At 45.6% G+C, this 21,868-nt stretch overlaps 1 protein-coding gene across 5 annotated transcripts in view; it reads left to right on the forward strand.

The window, feature by feature from the left end:
- The first annotated feature begins 2,886 nt into the window (after window positions 1-2,886).
- ZHX1 (zinc fingers and homeoboxes 1) overlaps window positions 2,887-21,868 on the forward strand; it is a 120,766-nt gene continuing 101,784 nt past the window's right edge. For 3 of the 5 annotated variants that reach the window (XM_033933738.1, XM_033933737.1, XM_033933742.1), the window contains exon 1: window positions 2,887-3,503. The gene's annotated coding sequence lies outside the window, so the exon portion shown is untranslated. Of the gene's footprint in view, window positions 3,504-3,560; window positions 3,872-21,868 lie in introns of those variants that run through there. The other 2 variants (XM_033933741.1, XM_033933740.1) reach the window with 2 other exon arrangements.

The following is a 21,868-nucleotide window of genomic DNA, read 5'->3' on the forward strand; positions in this document are numbered from 1 at the left end:
CAGTCTACCCGACAGCCAGTGCTCGATCCATCTGTGCACATCCCCTCCCACCCCGTGATTCCACAGTTTCCTAAGCAGCCTTTCATGTGGTACCTTGTCGAAAGCCTTTTGAAAATCGAGGTAAATGATGTCGATGGGTTCCCCATTGTCCACCCGACTGCTTATTCCCTCAAAGAAGTACAGAAGGTTCGTTAGGCACGACCTTCCCTTACAGAATCCGTGCTGGCTTGTTCTCAGTAGGCCATTTCTCTCAATGTGCTCGCAAATGCCGTCTTTTATCATAGCTTCCACCATCTTCCCTATAATTGAAGGATAGGAAACAGAGAGTGGAGGTAAATGGACAATACTCGGACTGGAAAAGCATCACCAGTGGAGTGCTGCAGGGTTCGGTGCTTGGACCCGTGCTCTTCAACATATTTATAAATGATCTGGAAATTGGTACGACGAGTGAGGTGATTAATTTTGCGGGCAATGCAAAGTTATTCAGAGTAGTGAAGACGCAGGAGGATTGCGAAGATCTGCAACATGACAAACACGCTCGAGAGATGGGCTGCGACATGGCAAATGAGGTTCAATGTGAATAAGTGTAAGGTGATGCATGTCGGTAACAAAAATCTTATACACGAATACAGGATGTCCGGGGCAGTACTTGGAGACCCCTCAGGAAAGAGACTTGGGAGTACTGGTCAACAAGTTGATGAAGCTGTCCGTGCAATGTGTGGCGGCAGCGGCGAAAAGAATGCTAGGAATGATTAAGGGGATCACAAACAGATCGGAGAGGGTTATCATGCCGCTGTACTGGGCCATGATACACCCTCTCCAGGAATACTGCGTCCAGCACTGGTCGCCGTACATGAAGAAGGACATGGTACTACTCAAAAGGGTCCAGAGAAGAGCGACTAAAATGGTAAAGGGGCTGGAGGAGTTGCCATACAGCGAGAGATTAGAGAAACTGGGCCTCTTCTCCCTTGAAAAGAGGAGCCTGAGAGGGGACATGATAGAAACATTCAAGATACTGAAGGGAATAGACTTAGTAGATAAGACAGATTGTTCACCCTATCCAAGGTAGGGAGAACAAGAGGGCACTCTCTAAAATTAAAAGGGGATAGATTCTGTACAAACGTAAGGAAGTTCTTCTTCACCCAGAGAGTGGAGAACTGGAACGCACTTCCAGAGGCTGTTATCGGGGAAAACACCCTCCAGGGATTCAAGACAAAGTTAGACAAATTCCTGCTGAACCGGAACGTAAATGTTCTTATGTAAACAGGTAGGGCACTGGTCTTTGACCTGGGGCCACTGCGGGAGCGGACTGCTGGGCATGATGGACCACTGGTCTGACCCAGCAGTGGCAATTCTTGGCACTATAACTCTAAATTAAGCTACATCCATAGCAATAAACATTTCAGGAGTAATCTAAGGAAATGCTTTTCTTTTTCTTTTTTACAGAAAGGGTGGTAGATGTGTGGAGTAGTCTCCCAATAAAGGTTGTGGAGACAAAAACTGAGTCTAAATTCAAGAAAACTTGGTGCAGGCACATGGGAGCTCTTATTTAAGGGAACAAGGTAGTGGATGCTGCAGATGCACAGACTGGATGAGTCATTTGGCCTTTATCTGCCTTTATGTTTCTATGATTCTGTTACTTTTCCACAACTAATTCCTCCTCGGGTCTTTGCATCCCTAGCCTGACTGCGCATATTTGCACCATTTTGTGTTGCTCACAATGCCCATCCTTCCAAAGAAGTAAAGCTGGATTATCAATAAAACAGCATCTGTGAGTAAGCACAAGGACTAATCAGTCAATGTTCAAAGACTACAGAGCAGCTACTCCCAGTCTGCATTCTTTTCAGAAAATGGAATATAAGAGTTGCCATAGTGGGACTTGACCGTAGGGCCATCAAGCCTCATATCTTGTTTCCAATAGTGACCAATCCATGTCACAAGTACCTGGGAAGAACTGATTTTCTGTTACATATAGACAGGAGTCCATACTGTTTAGCTGTCGATTCCCTCTTCCGCAAAACTACAGAAGTGTATTAAGATTTTGTACTCCTCCCCTTCTTTAGTGAAAATTGGAGAACGGCTCCCTCCTCAGTTTTTCCTTAAAGCGAACTCAGAAGGGGTGTTCTGATCTGCTCTGCTTTTTGTTATTTTTGAGTATTTTTCCACTGGGGTTTTGCAATTCTTTGTGGCTTCAGTGCTTGGAGATAGAGAATGATACAGTGATGATTCATTACTGTTCTGTCTCTTTGGATAATCACGGGAAACCATCCCGTGTCATTCTTTAGTGTCTATTTCATCCTCTGTCCTTCTATACCAGCATTCATTAATGCAAGGCTTGAGGGTCAGTGGTTGTGCCCATTCATACTCCGATTCTTTCCTTTCTCCTTAAAGAATGACACGGTGACAATTCATCACTTTTCCCATCCCCATGGATAACTTCAGGGAACCATCCCGTGTCATTCTTTAGCGTCTATCTCAACCTGCGTCCTTCTACACCAGTTCCACCGTCCACTAACGCTAGCCAGCAACTTTGTGGCCCAAAACTTTCCAACATGTTTGAAGTTTATCGTTCTTTAGAATGAGTTGTATAAGGGTACGGGCCTCCTTTTAACTTTAGGCTCTAGGTGTGCACCTGGTTGGCCTACGAGTTCATCTTGTCCCGACAGAATACCCGCACTTTCGGGAAATGAGCGAAAACGTTACGTTGAACGCGATGTACAGCCGCCCCACAGCGCCTCCACATTGTGTGCCCCATCGCGCTTTAGAGGCCACAACTTCTTTAAGGAAAAAAAAACAGGTCAAAACAATTCAATTTGGGACAGTAAACCAATCCGAGATTAAGAGGTGTTGAAGTACGACTCTACTGCTCGTCGCTTTTCCAGCTCAGTTTAGCGACGCCTTACCGGGGGCTAAAGGAAGCAACTGGTGAATTCCTCCCCCTCCCCCTATGACCTCCCTCCCCTCGCAGCTCTTTAAATGGGCGAAAACACACATCTATCTATCCATTCATCCTAGTGTGCTTTAGCTGCGAGGACAGACAGTGCACCTGTAACCGCGGCCGAACCAAGTCTCGCCTGTGTGGTCCGGTTAAGGAAACGGGAGGGGGGGGGAAGATGCGAAGTGATGGCCGGGTGCAGGGAGGACTCGGTGCGTGCCTTTGTTTTGTTTGGTAGTTTGAGGCACTGAGGAGAACTCGGGCCTGCTTTCTCCTCCTCCCCTCCCTATTTCCTGGCACGCAGCGGGCCTTAGGCTCTCTCCCCCCCCCCCCCCCTTGCATTTTAACAGGTCGTACTTGGCGTCCTCATCTTCACTTTTGCGCCATATACGCCGAAATGCAAACGAGCAAAGCGATGTTCTTGTGTGAGTAAACGTTAACAGCCCGGTTCAAAGTTCACAGTTCGTATACAAACCATTCCCCCTCCCCCTTCACGAAAAAAAGTGCGGTTTGGAAATGCAAGATGGCGGCCGGGCAGTGAGGGGAGGACGGCTGCGAGCACTTCAAGGTACATGTCGGCCGAGCACAGCCCCCCCCCCCCGAGCCTTTGGCTTTGTTGGGATTGCCTTCTTTTAAACAAGCGCTTGGTGGCTGTTCGGCAGCCCGAGGAAGGGGGGTTTGATAGGGCGCAGGGAGAATGTACGTTTCCCGGGGTTTCCATCCTGAGCATGGAGACTGGCAGGGAAGCGCTGGGAGTCCCGAGTCGCCGGTGCCGCTCCGCTCTCACTAGCCTTTGTCTGCTCGGCGGTGCAGCCCGGCGGTGCGAGGGGGGTTTTGAGGGTGGGTGCCTTGGCGCCCCAGTTTCTCGGCGTGGCCTCTTTCATTTTCTTCAACAGGGCCGGGAGTGCTTGGCTTGCCTTTCACCCTGCCGTTCAGGTAAGGTTGCCCTCTCACCGTCGCCCTGTGGCCACCTGGCGTCACTCTGTTCTCACCTTATGTAGCCCTCACCTCAATTACCCCTTGCCCAAGTACCTTCCCTCTCTTCCGTTCGCCTCAGGGCTACTGCACTGCCCCCACCCTAATCCGCCTACTACCACTCTTCTTATCTCACAAATCCATAATTAAAGCTCCTCTCTTCCTGGTGAGAAAGGGTTCATATCCTGATTTAGACCACCTCAGTGCTACTCTGGCACTTAATCCAACCCTTGAGCTCCAGGATACTGTCCTATTTATTCTCCTCTGTTACTTCTTTTTCTGTTGTTTTTGTCTTTCATTCCCCCGCCCAGCCTGTTACTCTTCTATTAAGCCCCTATTCCTTTTAATATTCCTACCCCTCTTTCCTGGAGTGTTCTACTATTTAACTGAATAAGTTTCAATGTCCTAATTTTTACTCATGGTGTGGTTCTGAGTTACTAGTGCTGCAACAGGGGGTCAGGTAGACTGCTGCCCTTTGCAATTCAAACTTACCTATGTGAATGAATGGTGCTGGGAGGTACTGTGGCAGGATTAAAAGGGGAAGCAGCTGAAAGAGAAAACCAAGGAGTGAGTGAGGAGGAAGGAGGGAAGAGAAAGGGAAGAAGAATTGAAGCAATCAGTTGGGTTGAGAAAAAAGTTGGGATCAGGCATCTGAAGAGCTAGTGAATTAGAAGGCAGACTTAACAAGAAGAATATGGAATGGAGAAAAAGGAAAGATGAGTTGGGCTATGGAGCAGAGAAAGGTGTAAAGCAGGGATTTTGCATCCTATCTCAGTGACCCCTATTCTATACCAGTGTTCTTCAACCTTTTTACACCTATGGACCAGCAGAAATAAAATAATTATTTTGTAGACCGGCATCAGTCCGTGGACTGGAGGTTGAAGAACACTGAGCTAAGTCGTGGACCAGACCCCTCCCATCTCTACCCAATCTCCAGCCCAGACCCCGCCCCCATAATAGTACTAATTGTAACACTTTTTTCCATTCATTTTTCACAGATACACAATATAGTCTTATTAACAACACATAATGGTTAACCACAAAATTGAACTACACAAAGCAAACAGACAGCAGATGTAAATTCTCAAAATTGACATAATTCAATCATTAAATTCAAAAATAAAATTATTCTCCCCTACCTTTCTTGCCTCCCTCCCTCCATACTATGCCTTACCATATGGCCTGCTCCCACCTGGCCATTTTATGCCGCCCCACGTGTTATTTTCAGGCCGGTTCCCTCTTCCTCACTGATGCAGTGCACAAAGCTGTGGACAGTGGCTCCTTGTGCATCCTGTGCCTCATCTGGAAGCCTTCCCTCTGACATTGCAACGTCAGAGAAAAGGCTTCCAGTTCATGCGCAGGACGCACTTAGGAGCCACTGCCCATGGCTTTGTGCACTGAATCAGTGAGGAAGAGGGAGCTGGCTCGAAGATAATGCCGTATCAATCGCACCGTGGACCGGTGGTTGAAGAACACTGTTTTGGGCCTGATGTACATGCTGGCTCTGTGGACCAGCAGGAAATTTCTGAGGAACACTGCTACTTATTTCTATAGCACTGCTAGGCGCCAGAACCACCTCTCCCTCTTGTTTTATCCTTTCCCTCTTCCCACCCTTTTATTTTTATTTACACAGTGTAATTAAAATCTCCCTCCCCCCTGTCCCTCTCATCTCCAACCTGTCTTAATTTTGTCCTTGTCCTGGCCTCCACCCACCTATTTTTATTTCAATTTATTTTTTTTAAGCTATTTTAATTATTATTATTATTAAGCTATTTTAATTATTATTATTGTAAACCGACCAGACACTTGTGATAGTCGGTATATCAAGCTATAAATAAACTTGTGAAACTTGTGAGTGGGCTTTTACCCATCTTAGTTGAGCCAGATCTGATGCATTTGACATTGAAGTAGCTGCTGAAACTGCTGCTTCCGGGAGTCTTGGGGGATCTGGCTATTTATTTTAGTTCTCCCCAACGAGCTCAGAACGGGTTTAAAGTTGGAGTCGCTGTATTTGATGTAATCCACCTTAAAGGAGCTACCTTTAATACTAATGGGCAGGATTTATTTGTACCATGTGGTGGTCTTCCTGAAGTTCTTCAATCACCTCCTTTACGTTTGCTTAAAAAGGATATGGCCAAATTACAAAATTTAGTGATCACTTTTTGTTGGGGGGACGTAAAAAGTCAAAACTGCAATGGGATTTTCTCCAGGGCTTCTGGACTCAGGGTGGTTTGAGGATCCCAAACATTAAACTTTATAATCGGGCCTGCTTATTACTTCATCTAAGGAATTGGCTTTTAAATGATAAGCTGTTTACAGATCTTAATCTTGAAAAAGACTATTTTTACCACTGGCATTTTAATTCTTTCTTACATGCACATCTTCCTAAATTATCAACGGTGATCAGAGAAAGTATATTGTTCCTACCCCTCAGTTTCCTCTGGAAACAGCTGATGCTATTTTGGAACCAAGATCCACATTCTAGTATTCTAGTACCTATTGTGGGGAATGCGGACTTTCTCCTGGGGATGGAAAATGTGATGTTTTGATGATGGAAAGCTGAGGGGTTCCATTTACTAGAGCAGGTATTGAAAGACAATGGTACACTATTGACATTTTACTGAAGTTCAACAACAGTGGTCCCTGGAACTGGTAGCGAAATATACTTACTTGAGTTGGAGCTGATCTTTGAAAGAAAGTGGATGTTACTGAGTGTGTGGTTATGAAAGAGAATTCTTTTGGGTTATACTGAGATAGAAAATAGTTATATTTGAGAAGTTTTAGAAGATTGGTTAGAGAAATAGTGAATGTGGTTGAATGGAACCTGCTTAGATCATGCTTTCCTCAGGTTTTACCCTTAAGGACCTGAAAAGGATTAGTTATCGTAAGTAAATTTGAAACTGTGGAATCATAGACACTGGAATCTCTAGTTTTTAAAATATTTTACTGAGCTTATTTTTGCCCAGTTTTCCAAAAGAAGTTAGAAATAAGAAATTAGAGTTTTCATATAAAAAAGAAGTTTCTGTATGAGGCTTCTATAGAGTTTAAAAGGGAACTGACAAATTTTTTACAAAGAATTTCAAAAAATTGTCTTCCTTTTTATTAAGGTTGACTGAAGTTCAGAAAATAATTACTAGATAGAGCCAACCTAAAAACTTATTTGGATTGCCATTTCTCTCTTACCCCCCTCTTCTACAAAGCCATGTGGTAACAGCCCCGAAGCTCATAGAGATTTAAAGGGCTTCGGGGCTGTTGCCGTGTGGCTTTGTAGAAGAGGGGGTTAGTTTTCTAACATGTTTTTAATTTCTTTTATGATTTGGTTTTAATTCTCAATTAGGCATCTCTTAATACAGCAACTAAATGACTTTTTTTTCTTCTCTCTATCCTTGTATCATGATTATTTGGCATTCTTTTCCCTTTTTAATTGATGTACACCGCACTGATATAATGAAGAGCAGTATATAAATACAAAATAAACATAAATATACTTTCAATTAATACATGTAAAGAGCCTTCAGGTACACAGCTTATCTTTGTAATTTGGTATTAGAATATGGCAGTTTTTATCAGGAAAACAACTGGAGAGAGTGTCGGTTTCTTATTTCAAAAATCATTAGACAGCATGTAGCCTCAATAAAACTACCAGTCAATGTTGGATAAATGGGAAAGAGATGTTGGGAGATCTGTAAACCTTAATACTTTTAAGAGAAATAATTTCATTAACTCCCTAGTCTATAGTGCTGAGCTCCAGAGGGCTGTCGGATAAGATTTGCCTCTCTGTGGATGATATAAAAATCTACAATAGAGTAGACACCCCTGATGGTGTGAATAACATGGTGAAACATAGAAACGTGATCTAATCTAATCTAGTCTTCGATTTATATACCGGGTCATCTCCCAGTAGAGCTCGACTTGGTTTACAAGTAATTAAAGATCAGCAAAAAAGCAAACAAGAGCATAGGAGAAAATAAGTGTTATAAGGCAATCAATTCATTTAATCTTTAGGTAAACTGTTCAAGTATTGTGTAAATAATAAGGTATTTAGGACTTTACAAAATTGTTGTAACTGACCTCTATCAATCTGACAGAATCAGGAAGCCCATTCCACATCTCTACCAATTTTTAAGCGAAAGATTGACTGAGTTTCCCGGCCGATTTAATTCCTCTAAAGGAAGGGAACAATAATTTATATCTCTGTGTAATGTCTGATAAAGGCCAAATGGCCCATCCATTCTGCCCATCCGCAGTAACCATTATCTCTTCCTTGCCTATCCCACACTTTCTTGAATTCAGACATGGTCTGTCGCCACCACCTCTTCTGGGAAACTGTTCCACACATATACTACCCTTTCTGTAAAAAATATTTCCTTAGATTACTCCTGAGCCTATCACCTCTTAATTTCATCCTATACCCTCTCATTCCAGAGCTTCCTTTCAAATGAAAGAGATTTAACTCATGTGCATTTATGCCACGTAGGTATTTAAATGTCTCTGTCATATCTCCCCTCTCATGCCTTGCCTCCAAAGTATACTTATTTAGATCTTAAGTCTGTCCCCATACGCCTTATGATGAAGACCACACACCATTTTATTCTTCCTCTGGACTGACTCCATCCTTTTTATATCTTTTTGATGGTGCAGTATCCAGAATTGTATACATATTGAGATCTTTAAGTCTGTCCCTCCAATGATGAAAATCACTGACAATTTTAATAGCCTTCCTCTGAATCGACTTCATCCAGTTTATATGTTTTTGAAGGTGCGGTCTCCAGAATTGTACACAATATTCTAAATGAGGTCTCACCAGAGTCTTATACAGGAGCATCAATACCTCCTTTTTCCTACTGGCCATACCTCTTCCTATGCACCTTAGCATCCTTTTAGCTTTCACCATCACCTTTTTGACCTGTTTAAATTTGAAGGACCTAGAGAGGCTTGAAAAATGGAATGAAATTTGGCAGCTAAGATTTAATGCTAAGAAATGCAAGCTCAAGCATTTGGGCTGCAAAAACCCGAGGGAATAGTACAGTTTAGGGAGTGAAGAACTTTTGTGCGTGAAAGAGGAGTAGGACTTGGGTGTGATAGTATGTAATGATGTTAAGGTGGTCAAACAGGTTGAAAAGGTGGCAGCGAAAACTAGAAGGATGTTAAGATGTATAGGGAAGAGGTATGGCCAGTAGGAAAAAGGAGGTACTGATGCCCCTGTATAAGACTCTGGTGAAATCTCATTTAGAATATTGTGTATAATTCTGGAGACCGCACCTTCAAAAACATATAAACTGGATGAAGTCGATCCAGAAGAAGGCTATTAAAATTGTCAGTGATCTTCATCATTAGAGGGACAGACTTAAAGATCTCATGATGTATACTTTGGAGGACAGGCGTGAGAGGGGAGACATGATAGAGGTGTTTAAATACCTTCATGGCATAAATGCACATGAATCTAATCTTTTGTTTGAAAGGAAGCTCTGGAATGAGAGAGTATAAGATGAAATTAAGAGATGATAGGCTCAGGAGTAATTTAAGGAAATATTTTTTTTTACAAGAAGGGTGGTAGATGCGTGGAATAATCTCCTGGTAGAGGTGGTGGAGACCAAGACTGTCTAAATTCAAGAAAGCATGGGCAGGCATGTGGGATCTTAGGGAGAGGAGGAGATATAAAACTAGCCAAATAAATAAAATAGTGGATGCTGTGGATGGGCAGACTGGATGGGCCATATGGTCTTTGTATTTTATGTATTGTACATTAAATTTTTATTGGTTTAGTTTTACCTGTACATGTAACTGTGTAACCCATGTAGAACTATAGGATGGAGCAAGTAAGAAATTTTTAAATAAATAAACCTTGCACTGCTCTCTGTGACCCTAGGCAAGCCATTGCCCCAGGTACATTAGATAGATTGTGAGCCCACTGGGACAAATAGGGAAAATGAAGTACCTCTATGTAAACCACTTTTTGTGGTTGTATAACTAAAAAATGGCTGTATATGAGTCCCAATCTCTTTCCCTTTATCTTCCATCATGTTTCTATGATAGCACATTATTCACCAGGTGTTTGGGGCTGATAATTCTTTTGATCATGGTACTGGAAACTAGTGTTTTAGCCCATTACATTCGTTACAGTAATGGGTGCTAGAATAGCCTCACCGATACCCTGACCCCACCCATGCCCCACCTCTACCATGCCCAGATCCTGCCTCCCACTGATCCCAGTCTCACCACCTCACCTTTCACCATTTCCTTAGTCCTCTGTACCCTTTTGGCCCTCATAGATACTCCATTGCATTTATCACCTGACAGGGCCTTTCGCTCCGTGTGGGTCTGGCCTTCTGGACACCCATTGCTCACCCGAGGCGGTGGCAGCGGTCTTGACGTACCAACCCCTCCTCCCTCTGTATCCCAAATCAGCAGCGGTCCAACCATTTCCATTTCTCCCTTTCCCCCTTTCACACCCTCTACCATCTCTCTCTGACCCTGCCAACTTCCCCATTCCTGTTCCCTCTGTCCTTCCCCAAGGCCATCTCTCTCTCCTGCCCCCTCCATCCTCCCTGAAGTCTATCTCTCCTTATCCCCTACCGTCTCTCCCTGTCTCCCTTGTAGCCCCTCTGTCCTTCTCATCCATCTGTCTCTCTCTCTCCTTTCCTCACTTGAGTCCAACATCTCTCCCTTCTCCCACTCCCCCAAATCCAGCACCTCCTGCCTCTAAGGAGCTCTCGCAGCTCCACCTCGTCTTCCTCCAGCCAGGCTTCAGCCATCTACACTGGCTCCAGACTTGCAGCGTCGTAGAGGGAGGGCAGTGTGGAAACCGCCGCAGGCTCCTTCTTGCGATGGGGATAATAAAACCCTTAGCGCGCATGTGCACTTGAAACTCCGTGTGTCCTTGCAGGCTCCTACTGCGCATACGGAGGCACAAAACACAGACGATGATGTATTCAATTTCAAATGTTTTATTATTTATACACTTGATGTAAGATGAAAAAATGAATAAAGAATTATAAAAAAAACAAAACACAGATGCACAGAGTTTCAAGTGCGCATGCGCGCTAAGGGTTTTATTATAGCGGATGTAGGAACTTTCTGGAGGGAAATAGTTTTTTCAGATCCTTTTAAGTCATCCTCTTATTTTCTCTTGGAGAGCATGATCTTTACAAAATGATCAGCACAAAATGCAGGAGAAATTATTTTTGAATAAATGCTATATTTTAGAAAAGTATACTTAATCACTGGCTTCTTTCCACTCCTCCATTGTTTTGGTATTGGAGGAATAAACTTCATGCAAATCATTTGGGATTATCTTTGCATTTGAAAATCTGTCTCTTTCTGGTAATGCTGCTCTCTGTACTTTGAAAATGCATTTGAAAATCTTACATGCTTTTCTGCAACTTCTAAATTACAATCTTGGCTTTACTGCTAATTGTGTTATACAACAACTTCCCTGTCTTCACAGATTGATTGACTGAAAAGATATCCACCAAACCAGACCTACACTTAACTGTGACAGCTCATTCTCTGCCAAAGTCCCTCCTTCAACCTCATAGAAGTAGTTAAATCCATACTAGTTTTATTCATTCATTCTGTTTGAGCAGAATTTTTTTTTACCCTTCTTTAGTTCTACTGTCTTGTGGCACTCGTATGTCCCTGCCCTTCGTGTGTCGTCTCACTGGTGAGTTTACTTTACCAATTTACTCTCCTTTTCATCTTACGTAGGGTTACCATATTTTACTATGAAGAAACCTGGATCCATGGCCCCATCCTTTTCTGCCTCAGCTCCGCCTTATTCTGCCTCCAGCCCATCCCATTACTCCTCCAGCCCTGACCCCAAATGTCTTGTCTCCTTTTCCTGACTTCCAGGCTGCATCTGGAGGGCCTCCAGCATGCACAGATGTGTGTGACATCATCCGTGCATGCTTGTTGAAGGCTCTCCAGGTGCAGTCGGAGCTCAGGGCTTTTCAAAACCCAGACAAACTGCCGGGTTTTCGAAAGTCCATTTGGGAACCCGGACAGTCCTTTAAAAAGAAGACATAGGGCCTCTTCTCTCAAACTGCGCTAGCAGTTTTTAACGCAGAGAGCCGCGCTGAATGACCTGCACTGCTCCTGACACTCATAGGAACTCTGAGCATCGGGAACAGCGCAGGCTATTCAGCGCGGCTCACCGTGCTGCAAACTTCCTTCGTGGAAGTGCGCCCTCACCTGGAGTACTGCGTACAGCACTGGTCGCCATACATGAAGAAAGACACGGTACTACTCGAGAGGGTCCAGAGAAGAGCTACTAAGATGTTTAAGGGGTTGGAGGAGCTGCCGTACAGCGAAAGATTAAAGAAATTGGGCCTCTTCTCCCTTGAACAGAGGAGATTGAGAGAGGACATGATCGAAACATTCAAGGTACTGAAGGGGATATACTTAGTAGAAAAAGGACAGGTTGTTCACCCTCGCCAAGGTAGAGAGAACGAGAGGGCACTCTCTAAAGTTAAAAGGGGACAGATTCCGTACAAACATAAGGAAGTTCTTCACCCAGAGAGTGGTGGAAAACTGGAATGCTCTCCCGGAGCCTGTCATAGGGGAAAACACCCTCCAGGGATTCAAGACAAAGTTAGATAAGATTCTACTGAACAAGGATGTACGCTGCTAGGACCATTATCCCAGGACAAACAGGTAGCATATTCTCTACATGTGGGTGATGTCATCCATGGAGCCCTGTCACGGACAGCTTTTCAAGCAAACTTGATTGAAGATCTTAAAGTTTGCTAGTACTGCACCGCACATGCGTGTGCCTTCCCACTCAGCTAGAGGGCTCGTCTCCCCAATGTGGTCCTCGGTTCTTAGTTTTCCGCGGAGCCAGAAAGCCCTGTCTCTCTTCTCTGCGAATCTAAGTGCGTTTCTTGCACCGTGGCTTCTTTTATTGTTTTTATCGGAAGTCGCTATGCCCCGCGTATTTTCTGTTTTACCAAAAAAAAAAACCCAAACAAAACCTTCAATACATTGATTGCGACCGGGGGATCCCGGTTTTTTCCTTGGCCGCCCAGCCTCGTGTGGCTGCGGCTTTTTTTTCCTGACTTATGTCCCGGCCTCGTACCGGTTTCAAGAAGTGCACGCAGTGCGGTCGGGTGATCTCGATCACAAATCCACACCGTTGGTGTATACTTTGTCTAGGTGTTGATCATCCTACAGACTCTTGCCCTTGTTGTGCCATTCTTCAACCTCGGGCTTTTCGACGACAGGCCAAGATTGTGGAACTCTTCACCATGGACCTGCCAGCAGATAGAACCTCGACCCCGGCCTTGGCCTCGGTCTTGACTTCGGCTTTGAAGACCTCGGTCCCGAGCAGGTCTCCCTCGACTTCGAAGGCCTCGGCTGCTCTGGCTTCGAAGACCTCGGCCTCGAGTAAGTCATGAAATAAATTCTACCAAAGGGATACAAAATACTCCCACTATCTAGAAGCTGGAAAAAAGGAGGCGGCCTAGCGATCATACTAAAAGAACCCTTTAACTACACTAAGACAGACTCCAAAACATCAGAAAACCTTGAAATACTAACCTGCAAAATCACCAACGCCAAACTAGAAGAATCACTGACTGCTACCCTAGTCTACATCCCACCCAAAAAATGGTCAAATGCCAGAGATGAATTTTTCGAATTCCTAACCGTTAATACACTAAAAGGATCATACAATCTACTCCTGGGGGACATAAACATACACCTAGAACAAAAAGGAAAGCCAGAAGTAACCGAAATTGCCAACTTCCTATTGTCACTCGATTTTCCAATTCCAGACACAGAGATAACCCATGAAAAGGGACACAAACTAGACATAGTCACTTTCTCTCAAAAATAAATCCTTGATCCAAAAATACAATACTACACAGGGACCTGGAAAAAATGCATCTGGTCAGACCACTATATTGGCAATTTCAACCTTCATTGGCAAAAAAAGAGTTCACAACCAAAACACAAAAACAATAACTAGTCGTGGTACCATAAACCCAACAGAATTCTGGGCTCACTATGAGCTACATCCCACCAGCAAAATACAGGAATTCCCAACAAGATGGGAAAAGTTCAGCAAAGACCTCCTAGACCAAATAGCCCCATACCAAACATACAGAAAGAAAGATAGACCACCAAACGAATGGTTCGACTCAGAACTACTAACCAACAAACAGGAACTAAGAAAATTGAAAGAATCTGGCAAAAAACAAACAATGAAATAGACAAGACAAATTGGAAACAAAAAATGAAAATATACAAAAATCTGATCAAAGAAAAACGCACAATACACTATGCACAAAAAATTGGTTCAACAAAAATAAACAGTAAAGAATTATTCAAACTGGTAAAAACGTTAACAGACACAACACGAATCCTGAAAAAGGACAATGAGAGCCCCCCATCCGCTCAAATCCTAGCTAACTTTTTTAAAAATAAAATCACTGACTTAAGAACTACTCTACCCACACCCACAACCAATACACTTCAATACCTTGAACCCCATGATCAGGTTCCCAGAGCAGACATGAATTGGGATCACTTCGAATTCCCAAACTGGCACCAGTTCCTAAGTTTATTCAGCAAATATACCAAATCTAACTGCCTACTCGACAAATGTTCCCCTAAACTCTTGACAGTTGCCCCCCCTGAATTCAAAATGGAACTATTCAATTGGTTAACAACTGCCCTTACAAACGGAACCTTAAAGAAGGATATGGGACACATACTGATTACTCCTATCTCCAAAAATCAAAAAGCCTCAACAGCACTAACAACCAATTACAGACCCATAGCAAGCATTCCCCTTTTCACAAAGCTACAGGAAGGACTGGTCAACCTACAACTAACAGACTACATAGACAAATTTAACACTCTCAGTGAACACCAATCAGGCTTCCAGAAAGGATACAGTACAGAAACTGTCATAGCTTCCATACTAAACCACCTCTATGATCTTTTCAGCAAAGGCAAAAGCGCACTGATTCTGCAACTAGACCTTAGCAGTGTGTTCGACCTAGTAGACCACAAAATCATGCTACTGTGCCTTGACGCAATAGGAATCTCGGGAAAGGTAATGAAATGGTTCCAAGAATTCCTAACAAACAGATCCTACCGAGTAACCAGCAACGGAAATTACTCCAACTCATGGAAAAACCCTTCAGGGGTACTTCAAGGCTCCCCTCTATCACCCACATTATTCAACATCTACCTCACATCCTTAGGTCACCTACTACAAAACCTAAACCTAAAGCACTACATATACGCAGACGATATAACCATCCTAATCCCCATAACTGACATCACAAATGAAACTATAGATAAACTCTCACATACTATGATAGAAATCGAAAAATGGACCACCAACTTCAAACTAAAACTAAACACAGAGAAAACAAAAATCTTCTTGGCAAGCCCCAATGACAAAATAACAAAAACATCGTTAAAAATAAGCGACCATGAATACCCAATCTCCAAACCATAAAAATACTGGGTATCACTCTAGATACTCACCTAACCATGGCTGACCACACAAACCTACTGGTGAAGAAATGCTTTTACACGATGTGGAAGCTAAGGACTATCAAAAAATACTTTGACACAACATCCTTTAGATTACTGGTGCAATCGCTGATCCTATCTACCCTAGATTACTGCAACATCGCCTACCTGGGTATCCCCTAAAAAACAGTACAAAAATTAAGATTAGTGCAAAACAGTGCAGTTCGCTTGATCTTCGGACTGAAGAAAAAAGACCACATCAGCCCCTATTACAAAAAATTACACTGGCTACCAATGGAGGTGCGAATACTGTTCAAATTTGCATGTATCTGTTACAAACAAGTCTGGGGCCTAGCACCTTGCTACCTGCAAACACACTTCACTCTGCACAACCCCACACGTACAACCAGAAACAAAAACATCTTTGCATACCCAAAGATCACAAGCTGCAAATACAAATCCTTCCTAGACAGAACCTTCATGTTCCAAGCAAACAGACAGCAATCCTGGCTGGGAAACCACATAAATAAAGCCAGACAGACCTACAACACATTCCGAAAATCAATTAAAACTGCTCAATTTGACAAATTCCTTGCCTAATCAGATGACCTCTCTCAGATATTCTTTCCCCTTATAACCCCAATGTATTATGTAATTTCTTTCTCTCATGTATTCCTTTCCTATGCTTCCCTAATTATTATGTAACTTCCTTCTCCTTACATTGTGTAATTCGCTGATTGTCCAGCCTTCTTTTTATGTGAACCGCCTAGAAGTCAGTTTGACTATGGTGGTATAGAAAAATAAAGTTATTATTATTATTATTATTATCCTCTTCCTCCTTTCGGAGTCTCTGGCCTCCCAGGCAGCGAGTATAGTCCTGCCGGCCTCTGCGATACCTCCTCCTAAGCGTTACGGGAATACTCTACATCGAGGTCGCCCTCGTTGGAGCGCACTGCTGCACCAGTTCGTCCAAATCCTTTGGTCTCGGTGCCTATGTTTGAGGATATGCTTAAGGCTATCTTAACCTCGCAGATCTCCTCTGCTTTAGCTCAGCTTGCCCCGGCCTCGACCTCGCTCATTGTTGACCAGCCTGAGCATCGCGCCGAGGGCTCTCGAGGCAAGGTGCGTTGATCCCGCCACTTGTCCTCGAGTGACTCCTCGCCTATTCCATCAAGGTGGACTTCCCCCGTTGCCTGACCTCGTTCGAAGCACTTCTTCCTCGAGGCAGTGGTCTGCCAAACGGCCCAGGGATTCTCCCCTGAGGCGGGGTAGGTCGCCAGGTCCTCGCATTAAAGGGTCCATCAAACCGTCGGACTTCGTACTGTCTGACCCTCGTCTTCATCGATCTCCCGTGCCGTCTTGGTCTTCGAGCCGAGGGGCTTCGTAGTCGAAGACTCCAACCTCCCTGCCACGTCAGAAGGTCTCTTCTTCCTGGGGCTCACCAAAACGGGCTCCCCAGTTCTCCGTCCCTCGGACCCCCGGGTCCTCGCCTTCCAGGCTCTCTAATTGCAGGCTGTCGTCAACTCCCCCTCGTTCTCTCAGCGGGGCCTCATTGACGTTCATGCTTGTGGACACTGACTTGCCAGCGCAGTACTCGAGCGAAGCTTCCCCCTCGTTCTCTGCTGCCCCGAAGTCCCGCTCGGCTTCGCCCCTTGAAGGGCATTCTGCGGGAAAGCCTTCCTCCTTCACCAGGTTTGTGCTGGACATGGGCAAGGCGCTGCAACTGGACCTCCAGTCAGAATCCAGGTATACCCGGGAATATTTGGAGGAAATGGAGCTTCCTTATCCACCGAAGGAATCCCTTTGCCTCCCCCTGAATCCGGTCTTGTAGCAGACTTTCTTCCGGAATTTGGAGACACCTTACACCATTCCAGCCATTCCGTTCAAGATGGAATCCAGGTACTGGACGGTCCCATGTAAGGGGTTTGAAAAGGCTCAGCTCTCCCACCAGTCCTTGGTGGTGGAGTCTTCTTTAAAGAAGTCTAATCCTTCCAAGGTCTACACGGCTGTCCCGCCGGGCCAGGAAGGCAAGACTATGGACAAGTTTGGCAGGCACCTGTACCAAAATTCGATGATGGCGAACAGGGTTATGAATTACAATTTTACTTTTACATCCTATCTCAAACATTGCATCAAATTCATGCCCTCTTTTCAGGATGATTTGGCTATCCATCGCCGGACTGAATTTCACCGGCTGCTGGATATGCTGTTGCAGATTCGCCTTTATATATTTCAGGCGACCTATGATGCCTTTGAACTCTCCTCGCGGGTCTCTGCCTTTGCGGTAGCCATGCGCCGCCTAGCTTGGCTCCGCATAGTTGACATGGACCCGAATCTACAGGACCGTCTGGTGAATCTCCCATGCTTGGGCAACAAGCTCTTTGCCGACTCCATCAAGGTGGCCACCAAATGCCTTTCCGAGCATGAACGCTCCTTCGCCTCCTTGGTCAGACCCAAGGCGAAGCCCGCTCCTCCTAAGTCGTACAAGTTGCCTCCTCGGCGCTACCCCCAGAAGTCCACGCCGGCTTTTTCCAGGCCGCCACCTCGGCTTCAGCAGCAGTAGAGGGCCCCTCAAAAGTCTCAGTCCCCTGTAGCGGCTAAGTCTGTGCCGTCCTTTTGACTATCCCTGTTGGAGTGGGCCAGCCCCTTCCATCCTCGAGCCTTCTCCTCTGCCTATCAGGGGCTGCCTCAGTGCCTTTTGTCACTGCTGGGAACTGATTACTTCGGACAACTGTGTCCTCTCCGTCATCAGAGAGGGGTATTCCCTTCATTTCCGGATGACGCCTCCGGACCTGCCCCCAAGAGAGTGTCATTCCAACAGGTTGAAACTCCCCCTTCTTCTCCAGGAGGCTCATGCCCTCCTTCACCTCCGGGCGGTGGAGAAGGTCCCTTTGTGTCAGGGCACCAGGTTCTACTCCCGGCACTTTGTAGTCCCCAAAAAGACCGGGGACCTGCGCCTTATCCTGGACCTCCGGGTGCTGATCAAGTTCCTGGTCAAGGAGAAGTTCCGTATGCTCTCTCTTCCCACGTTGTATCCCCTGATGGATGAAGGGGACTGGTTGTGCTCACTGGACCTGAAAGAGGTCTACACTCGCATCTCGATCTACCCGGCCTCTCTCAAGTTCCTTTGCTTTCAGGTGGGAGACCTTCACCTGCAGTATCGAGTCCTCCCGTTCGGGCTCGCTTCATCCCCACAGGTCTTCACGAAGTGCCTCGTGGTGGTGGCGGCGGCCCTGCGGTCGCAGGATCTTCAAGTGTTCCCGTACCTCGACGACTGGCTCATCAAGGCACCGTCACAGCAGGAGGTTATTTCAGCGACCCAACAGCAGGCTGCACTCATTCACGCTGGTGGACGCTCTCTTCCAATCTTTCCAGAGGTTTTCTCTTTCTTGTGCGTCCGCCGCAGAAGGTCCTAACAAAGGACTCCTCCGCGTATGCCTGGGGGGCTCACCTCGACAGCCTCCAGATTCAGGGTCTTTGGTCGAGCGCAGACCATCGCTGCCACATCAACCTGCTGGAGCTTCGGGCCATTTACAGTGCTTTGGTAGCCTTTTGGCATTTGCTTCAGGATCACATGGTCCTGGTGCGCATGGACAACCAGGTGGCAATGTATTATGTGAACAAGCACAGGGGTACGGGTTCCCTGTCTCTTTGCCGGGAGGCTCTTTGGCTCTGGGAGTGGGCGATACGCCACAACATGTTCCTTCGAGCGGTCTACATCCAAGGCGAACAAAACTGCCTGGCGGACAGGTTGAGTCGTCTTCTCCAGCCGCACGAATGGCCACTATTTCTCAATTCTGCGTCAGGTGTTTTCTCGATGGTGGATGCCGCAGATAGATCTGTTCGCCTCACCCCTCAACCACAAATTGCCTCACATCTGCTCCAGGATTTATTCCCCGGATCATCTTGAAGCGGATGCTTTCCTTCTAGATTGGACGGGATGGTTCCTCTATGCCAGTGGTTCCCAAACCTGTCCTGGGGGACCCCCAGCCAGTCAGGTTTTCAAGATATCCTTAATGAATATGCATGAGAGATTTGCATACCTGTCCCTTCCATTATATGCAAATCTCTTTCATGCATATTCATTAGGGATATCTTGAAAACCTGACTGGCTGGGGGTCCCCCAGGACAGGTTTGGGAACCACTGCTCTATGCCATAGGTAGGGAATTCCGGTCCTCGAGAGCCGCATTCCAGTCGGGTTTTCAGGATTTCCCCAATGAATATGCATGAGATCTATTTGCATGCACTGCTTTCAATGCATATTCATTGGGGAAATCCTGAAAACCCGACTGGAATACGGCTCTCGAAGACCGGAGTTCCCTACCCCTGCTCTACGCGTTCCCTTCATTTCCTCTGATTCTGAAGACTCGTTCACCTCAAGTCGGTCCACGCCACCATGATTTTGATAGCTCCTCAGTGGCCCAGACAGCCGTGGTTCTCCCTTCTCCTCTGACTCAGTGCCAGGGAGCCTCTGCTTCTGCCTGTATTTCCTTCTCTGCTGTCTTAGAGCCAGGGTTTGCTGCTGCATCCCAATCTACAGTCTCTACACTTAACAGCGTGGTTCCTTTCCACCTAACTCCCTCCTTCGGTTTTTCTCAGTCGGTGCGGGATGTCCTCGAGGCCTCTCGGAAGAGTTCCACTAAACAGTGCTACTCCCAGAAATGGACTAGATTTGCTGCGTGGTGTGCTACGCATCGCGTGGAGCCTCTGCCTCCTTGTCCTCCATGCTGGATTATCTGCTGCACTTGTCTCGGTCTGGTCTCAAATCGACTTATTCGAGTCCACCTCAGTGCGATTGCTGCCTTTCATCAGTCGATTGATGGGAATTCGCTCTCTGTCCATATGGTGGTTTCCTGATTTATGAAGGGCCTTTTCAATGTCCATCCTCCACTCAAGCACTCCCCGGTGGTTTGGGATCTTAATGTGGTTCTGGCTCAATTGATAAAACCTCCATTTGAACCCATTGATAAGGCTCATCTGAAGTATCTCACTTGGAAGGTGGTGTTTCTGATTGCCCTCACGTCTGCTCGCAGAGTCAGTGAGCTGCAAGCTTTGGTTGCGGACCCACTTTTTACTGTTTTTCATCATGACAAGGTGGTCCTTTGTACTCATCCTAAGTTCTTGCCTAAAGTGGTTTTGGATTTCCATCTCAACCAGTCCATTATTCTTCCGGTGTTTTTTCCCAAGTGCCATTCTCATCCTGGAGAGGTGGCGCTTCACACTCTTGACTGTAAGAGGGCATTGGCTTTTTACCTCCAACACACCCAGTCTCATCGGACAGCTCCTCAACTCTTCATATCTTTTGATCCTAATCGGTTGGGGCATCCTGTTTCCAAGCATACCTTGTCCAACTGGTTGGCTGTTTGTATTTCCTTCTGCTACGCTCAGGCTGGTCTCCCGCTGCAGGGTTGGGTTACGGGGCATAAAGTTCGAGCTATGGTGGCGTCTGTCGCTTTCCTCAGGTCCACGCCTATTGAGGAGATCTGCAAGGCCGCCACTTGGTTCTCGGTTCATACATTTCACTTCTCAATACTGTCTGGATACTTTCTCCAGACGCGACAGCCAGTTCGGCCAGTCGGTTTTACGTAATCTGTTCTCCTAAATTGCCAACTCTTCCACCGTCCCTTCCTGGTTAGCTTGGAGGTCACCCACATGTAGAGACTATGTTGCCTGCTTGTCCTGGGATAAAGCACAGTTACTTACCATAACAGGTGTTATCCAGGGACAGCAGGCAGATATTCTCGCAACCCTCCCACCTCCCCGGGTTGGCTTCTTTGCTAGCTATCTGACCTGAGGACCACGCTGAGCGGGAAGGCACATTTATGTGCGGTGCAGCACTGATCTTCAATCAAGTTTGCTTGAAAAGCTGTCTGTGACGGGGCTCCGTGGATGACATCACCTACATGTAGAGAATATCTGCCTGCTGTCCCTGGATAACACCTGTTACGGTAAGTAACTGTGCTGTCTCAGGGCGCTGGTCTTTGACCAAAAGTGCCGCCGCATGAGCGGACTGCTGGGCATGATGGACCACTGGTCTGATCCAGCAGCGGCATCTCTTATGTTCTTATATAACTGCTAGCACAGTTTGATAGAAGAAGCCCATAGTTTATTTATAGTTTATTTTGCTTGATATATCACCTTACCTGACTTGTAGTTCAAAGCGGTTTACATTTTTCTAAAAGTACAAGGGAGAAAGGAACTACAATAATTTGATAGGAAAGCAACACTCACATAAAGGCCATAGCTCAAACACAGAGGGTAAAATGAGAAGAGATGGGTAGTGAGGGAACATGGAAAAGGCAAATCGGTGGAATAACAATGACACAGAACTGGTTGAAAATGTGTTCTGGTTCAAAGGTTTGTTGGAAAAGCTGAGTTTTCAAAGAAGTCTTAAATTTCTCCTCTGATTTGAAGGGGTAGGAAATTTCTTAGGTGCAGTGTTAAAAAATAAAAGGCTCTGTCTGGTAACCCTA

Source organism: Geotrypetes seraphini, chromosome 2 (assembly GCF_902459505.1).
Source record: "Geotrypetes seraphini chromosome 2, aGeoSer1.1, whole genome shotgun sequence".
Taxonomy (NCBI): Eukaryota; Metazoa; Chordata; class Amphibia; order Gymnophiona; family Dermophiidae; genus Geotrypetes; species Geotrypetes seraphini.